Consider the following 7,188-nt stretch of genomic DNA (forward strand, 5'->3'; position numbering starts at 1 on the left):
CCACCGATACTCAAGATGCACTGCAGAAATTCACCAAAGATCCTCAGACAGCTCCTTCTAAACACACGACCATTTCCACCAAGAAGGTCAAGTGCGACAGTTACAATGGAAATACCACCACCTGCAAGCTCCCCTCCAAGCCACTCACCATCCTGACTTGGAAATATATTACTGCTCCTTCACTGTCAGAGTCAAAATCCTGGAACTGCCTACCTAATGTCATTCTGGGTCTACGTACAGCACTTGCTGGAGATCAGAGTCGAGAGTGTGGTGCTGGAAAAGCACAGCAGGTCAGGCAGCATCGACGTTTTGGGCATAAGCCGTTTTCCTGATGAAGGGCTTATGCCCAAAATGTCAACTCTCCTGTTCCTCGGATGCTGCCTGACCTGCTGCGCTTTTCCAGCAACACACTCCCGACCCTACTTACAGCACGTAGACTGCAGCGGTTCAAGGAGGCAGCTGACCCTCACCTTCTCAAGGGACGGGCAATAAATGCTCGGCACAGTCAGTGATGCCCACATCCAATTGAATCTGCTTTGCATGGCCCTTTTAGGCAGTGTGTTCCTGATCACAATCACTCACTGGGTTTAAAAAGTAACATTTATTCATCTCCTCCTTTGCTTATTTTAGCAATGATCTGAAGTCTGTGTCTTCTAACGCTCTGCTGACTGAATTCAACCTTTTCTGACCCCCTTTGTTATAAAAGATAACAGGCCTGGTTTCAGTATATAACTGAAGTTCTCATCCCAGGTCAGAAATATGCAAATATCAGCAAGGCGAAGAGACTCAGCATTTCAAAACTGACTTACAAATCCCCACTGCACCTCCCTGCATTTGTTATTTGCGCTAATTACACCACATGGTTTCAGTTGTGGACTGCAGAGGGCACGGATCCTGTGCTTACTCATGGTGGAGTTAGTTTTTTTGAGATTACTTATAGTGTGGAAACAGGCCCTTCAGCCCAACAAGTCCATACCAACCCACCGACCCGCAACCCACCCAGACCCATTCCCCTACATTTACCCCTTCACCCAACACTTCGGGCAATTTAGCATGGCCAATTCACCTGACCTGCACATTTTTGGACATAGAGGAAACCCACGCAGACACGGGGAGTATGTGCAAAACCCCACACAGTCAGTCGCCTGAGGCGGGAATTGAACCTGGGTCTCTGGCTGTGTGAGGCAGCAGTGCTAACCACTGTGCCACGTGCTGCCCAGTTGCTGCAGCACTGACACCACTAACCACCTGGAAAGGCCAGGGCCTCTCCTCTCAATGGCTGTCCAGAGATTCCTGCTGAACAATCCACACAATGGGGCAATGCTGACCAGTGATCCAATCATCACCGCTCATGAGGGCAAACACTTTCTGGAGCAGAGCTGATCAAGGAGCTGGATCACAGCGGTTTGGAGTACAAACATAGACATTTGGAATAGGAGTAGGCCATTCTGCCCCTTGAACTTCCTACGTTCATGGCTGCTCTGATCATTCCGCATTCCCGTCTGATCTAATTGCCTTTTGCCCCCTTGGCCCACTGTCCTACCCAAGACATGGACTGCAAGACAACCCCTTGTTGTTGAACAATAACCCCTAATTCTAGATTCTCCCGCAACAGGAAACAGTGGATCAATGCAGAGGTCTGGGATTGAGGGTAATTTTGCAGTTTGGATTAGAAATTGGCTTTATATAAGGAGGCAATGAGTGATGATTGATGGAAAATATTCAATCTGGAGTCCGGTTAAGAGTGGTGTGCCACAAGGATCTGCTTGTCATTTTTATAAACAACTTGGACACAGGCATAAGTGGATGGGTTAGTAAGTTTGTAGATGAAACTAAAGTCGGTGGAGTGTGGACAGTGTGGAAGAATGTTGCAGGTTGCAGGGGGACTTGTATAAACTGCAGAACTGGGCTGAGATGTGGCAAATGGAGTTCAATGCAGCTTAATGTGAGGTGATTCACTTTGGGAAGAGTATCAGGAAGGCAGAGTACTGGGTCAATGGAAAGATTCTTAGTAGTGTGGATGTGCAGAGGGATCTTGTGTTCCATGTACGTAGATCCCTGAAAGTTGCCACCTAGGTGGATAGTGCTGTTAAGAAGGTATAAGATGTGTTAGGTTTCATTATCATGCTGCAACTATACAAAACGCTGGTGCGGCCTCAGTTGGAATATTGTGTACATTTCTGGTTGCCCCATTACAGGAAGGATGTGGAAGCATCGGAAAATGTGCAGAGGAGATTTACCAGGATGTTGCCTGGTCTGGAGGGAAGGTCTTATGAGGAAAGGCTGAGACACTTGGGTCTGTTCTCATTAGAGAGAAGGCGGCTAAGAGGGGATTTAATAGAGACATACAAGATGATCAGAGGATTAGATAGGGTGGACAATGAGAGCCTTTTTCTGAGGATGATGATGTCGGCTTGTATGAGGGGGCATAGCTTAAAAACTGAGGGGTGATAGATTTAAGACAGGTGTCAGAGGCAGATTCTTTACTCAGAGTGGCAAGGGCGCGGAATGCCCTGCCTGCCAGTGTAGTTAACTCAGCCACATTCAGGGCATTTAAACTGTCCTTGGAAAAGCACATGGATGATGATGGGATAGTGGTGGGATGAGCTTAGATTAGTTCACAGGTTGGTACAACACTGAGGGCAGTCCAGTCTGTCCAAACTTTGCCTGAGACGATCTGCCCATTCCAGCGATTGGTCTGGTAATCCTCTGAACTGTTTCCAAAGCATTTAGATCCTTCCTAAGATCAGGAGACCAATACTATACAGGGCAACAATTCGAATTCTGAGCCAAGTGGCAAGTTGCATATCTTCAAGCACAGTTAATCAGCTTGGGAGAAGGCATGTTGGAGATCCCTCGATTCTCTAAATTGGAAAAGGTTCAGAAAAGATTTACCAGGATGTTGCTGGGAACGAAGGTTTTGAGTAATAATAAAAAAAATAGGCTGGAACTTTTTGCACAGGAGGTTGAGGGGTCATCTCATTGAGGTTTATAAAATCATGAAGGAAATAGATAAAGGTGAACAGCAAGGGTCTTTTCCTTAAAGACATCTGTTTAAGGGAAGAGGAGAAATTATTTTTTTAAAAAAAGACCTAAGGGGCAACTTTTATTTTTACAGAGTGTGATTCATGTGTGGAATGAACTCCCAGATGAAACAGTGGATACAGGGACAGTTACAACATTTAAACAACATTTGGATAAGTACATCAATAGGAAAGGTTTGGGATGTGGGCCAAGGACAGGCAGGTGGGACTGGTTTAGTTTGGGAACATGGTCAGCGTGAACCGAAGGATCTGTTTCTGTGCTGTATGACTCTATGACTCAGTTATCCATCTGTAAAAAAATGCTGCGGCTCTCTACATAAAGAACATGCATGTACACAGTACCATTCACAACCTCAGGATGTCAGAAAGCACTTCTCAACCAATGAAGTGCTTCTGATTTGCTGTAATCTAGGCTAGGTAACAACAAGCCTTCCAACCGGATAGAGGTGGTATGACACGGACATTCTGACATTGTAAAGTGAAGCACAGCAATTGTTTCCCTTCCAGTAAAGGTACAAGCTATTTAAAACAACTGTAAACTAGAATTAGTAAGCTGCACCTCAATCTCTGAGCTGCTGTTTGCAGCTCACAAAGTCTGAGTCAGAAGGTCATGGGTTCAGAGAGCACACCCTCATTGTCCAAAGTGGTGTCTTTAGTTCAGATTTTAAACAGAGACCCTAACTATTGTGAGAAAGATCTCCCCAGTAACCTGAGCTGTTTTTAATGGGGGGGAGAAACGGGAGTACTGTAGATCAGAGTCATGTAGTGCTGGAAAAGCACAGGTCAGGTAGCATCCGAGAAGCAGAAGAATCAATGTTTCAGACATAAGCCCTTCATGCTCAAATGGCATACTCCTGTTCCTATTTCTTAAGATGCAACACCTTCAATCATAAGGTGTGCAATGTCATGAGAGGCATAGACTGGGTAGACAGGAAAAAACGTTTCCCTTTGTGAAGGGCTCAATGATTAGGGGACATTTGAGAGGAGGAGGAGGATTAGAGGGGATGTGAGGAAAAACCTTTTATCCAGAGGGAGGTGGGTAGCTGGAACTCACTTCCTATAAAAGGGTGAGAGATGCAGAAACCCTCATCACATTTCAAAAGTCTTTTCGACGTACACTTTTGATGTCAAGATATACAAGGTTGAGGGCTGGAAAATGGATTAGAGTAGGTAATAGCTTTCGATCAGCAGAGACTCAATGGGCTGAAGGGTCTCTCTTTCTCTGTGCTGTAGACCTCGATAATTGTATGAATTGGAGGTGTAGGAAAAGGAGTTGTGAGACTAGTCTAACTCGGTCACAGTTCTGGGCTAAATAAGGAGATTAGTTCAATGCAAAAAAGTGTGGGTTAACATGATACCGTTCATAGGAGTCCAGGAGGTTGCAGGCTGATGTAAATCGAGGATTATAAGATGAGAGAGGACATACACAAAAACTATTCCCTCTGGCACAGGGAGTTCAGAACAAGGAGACAGAACTGTAACCCGAGAGTCAGGCCGATCAGGAGAGAAATCAAGAAGCAAGTTTCCAAATCATAACTCATCCCAGGAACAACATGGGCACGGAAAGGAAATCCGTTTAAAACTTCCAGGGCAGTGGTATATAGGCTGCTGTTCAAAGTCATTCCAGAAAGATCTAGAGCAGAGGCAGGTAGATCAAGCAAAGGTATAAATTAAGCACGAGTTAAGTGAGTGGTAGGACAACCTGAAGGGGCTGGCTGGCCTCCTCCTCTTACATTCATTGTTAGAAATATTGTTTAAAGAATAAGAAAGAATCACACAGGACAAGTCAGTAAACAGATAGGTGGGGAAGGCATTTCTTCAATAGCCTGTTTGGAACCAGGACCCAAAACCTTGGCATAGAGTCAGAGATGTACAGCACAAAAACAGACCCTTTGGTCCAACTCGTCCATGCTGACCAGATGGCTAATTAACCTTAGTCCCATTTACCGGCATTCGACCCATATCCCTCAAACCCTTTCTATTCATATACCCATCCAGATGCCTTTTAAATGTTGTAATTGTACCAGCCTCCAACACATCCTCTGGCAGCTCATTCCATACACACACCACCCTCGGTGTGAAAAAGTTACCCCTCAGGCCCCTTTTAAATCTTTCCCATCTCACCTTAAATCTATGCCCTCTCGTTCTGGACTCTCCCACCCCAGGGAAAAGATCTTGTCTATTTACCCTCTCTAAGATGACCCCTCAGCCTCTTCTCTCGCCCGGTATTACCGTACAACAACAACAACAACAACAACAACGCCCTTTCTACAAAATAAAAAAAATCCACAGCAATTGGCAGCAGCAGAATCTGACTTCCACCCCCATCCCAACCCTCGGTGATCTGACACTGAACCACGTCGGGAAGTATTTAACAACCTATAATCCCACACTCTTTCACAGGCGGGCTGTGGTGGGATTTAATCCATCCAGTATTTCAAAAACTCTGCCAAAATCCCTCCCCCCAAAGCATGAACTGGAACGTTCGATAAAAGCGGTCACTTTAAAGAGATGCGTGGGGGTGGGAATGGAATGATTCTGGTATCAGTTCCAACCTGCTGTAAAGTTATTTTAGGAATTGCAATGATATTAATACACCCAATCAGAATGAATACTCCAGCTCGATAATGAGTGTCTCGCCTCCGGTAACTAGAATGAATGCAAATAAAATCACCTTGCTGCATTCTACAGACAAAGCAGCGAATTTGAGAAATGAGGCACGGGGAACATACACTTGTGTGAGCGTTAGGGAGCGGAGGCTGTGCTCTTTGTCCACAGCCCAGTTACAGAGTGAACACAACTTTACAAAAACAGAGCTGGGTGCTCACGTTAGAGGGAGCCTGATTTCAGTCACCCGGGAGTCTGCACACGTTGCATTCTGCTAAAAAGGAAGATCCAAGCGAAGAGACAGACAGACACACACACAACCACAGCCTCCCATTAGTCCTTTCTCTGAAAGTGCGAGCTCAAAATCTGCAATTCACTTGTCACAACAAGCGGATTCATCTTAAAAACAAAACTTGCCCAGCAGCCTGATTCAAAGAGCTGCAGCAGTACAAGGAAATACCTGCAGACTCTGGGTTCAATCTACCCGCTCACCCGTGTTACACCCACCTGTTGAGTATTCCTCTCGTCTTTAAACCCCCCAAATGAGATCGCTTATTGTTGCGTCGTTTTAATCTTCTTTGAGACAAACTCAGGTTCCAGGTGGCACCTCAATCACAGAGCAATGTTCTGCTTTTCTTCCCCCCCCCACATCAATGTCAACTGTGCCGCTGGGAAGAGACAGCGCTCCCACTTTGCAGTTAGCTTTACCGCTTCATATCAAGGCAACATTATCTCACTCTTCCGGGCTCAACCGAACCTGGAGAGCTAGCCAATCAGCAACAGGACCGCCCACTTAGCAACAGCGGAGCCAATCCGAGCCGTGAGAGCATAACTAACACAGGGAAATGGTGCTTCCCTTCACTGGGTAAAAACATTGACTGCAGATGCTGGGAACCAGATTCTGGATTAGAGTGTTGCTGGAAAAGCACAGCAGGTCAGGCAGCATCCAAGGAGCAGGAAAAATCAACGTTTGGGGCAAAAGCCCTTCATCAGGATTAAAGGCAGAGAGCCTGAAGCGTGGAGTCTGCCTTTATTCCTGATGAAGGGCTTTTGCCCCAAACGTAGATTTTCCTGCTCCTCGGATGCTGCCTGACCTGCTGTGTTTTTCCAGCACCTCCAATCCAGCTTCCCTTCACTGGCTAAAGTCTAAGTCCTATCAGTCAATAGAAATGCCATTGGTGAGAAGGGGCAGGGTTTGATCTCCCAGTCTTGCGGCCAGTTTTACAATAGGCAAATGTGGGTAGAGTTACAGAGTGACCTGGATCATCCCATACATGAATTGTTAACATGTAGAAAGAACCTGTTAATAGGACTACTAATATAATGTTCTATGGCAGAAATGTCTACCATGACGTGGCACAATTTTAAGGTGATTGGAAGAAGGTTTCAGGGAGATGTCAGTGGTAGGTTCATTATAGACAATAGGTAATAGGTGCAGGAGTAGGCCATTCTGCCCTTCGAGCCTGCACCACCATTCATTATGATCATGGCTGATCATCCTCAATCAGTATCCTGTTCCTGCCTTATCTCCATAACC

General features: G+C 45.7%; 1 protein-coding gene across 1 annotated transcript in view; it reads right to left on the reverse strand.

Moving 5' to 3' along the window:
• The window catches only part of LOC132824612 (serine/threonine-protein kinase 38-like), a 72,844-nt gene extending 66,456 nt beyond the window's left edge, over positions 1-6,388 (reverse strand). The window contains exon 1 of the mRNA XM_060839205.1: positions 6,159-6,388. The gene's annotated coding sequence lies outside the window, so the exon portion shown is untranslated. The remainder of the gene's footprint in view (positions 1-6,158) is intronic.
• Positions 6,389-7,188: the final 800 nt, after the last annotated feature.

This window comes from Hemiscyllium ocellatum, chromosome 19 (assembly GCF_020745735.1).
Source record: "Hemiscyllium ocellatum isolate sHemOce1 chromosome 19, sHemOce1.pat.X.cur, whole genome shotgun sequence".
Taxonomy (NCBI): Eukaryota; Metazoa; Chordata; class Chondrichthyes; order Orectolobiformes; family Hemiscylliidae; genus Hemiscyllium; species Hemiscyllium ocellatum.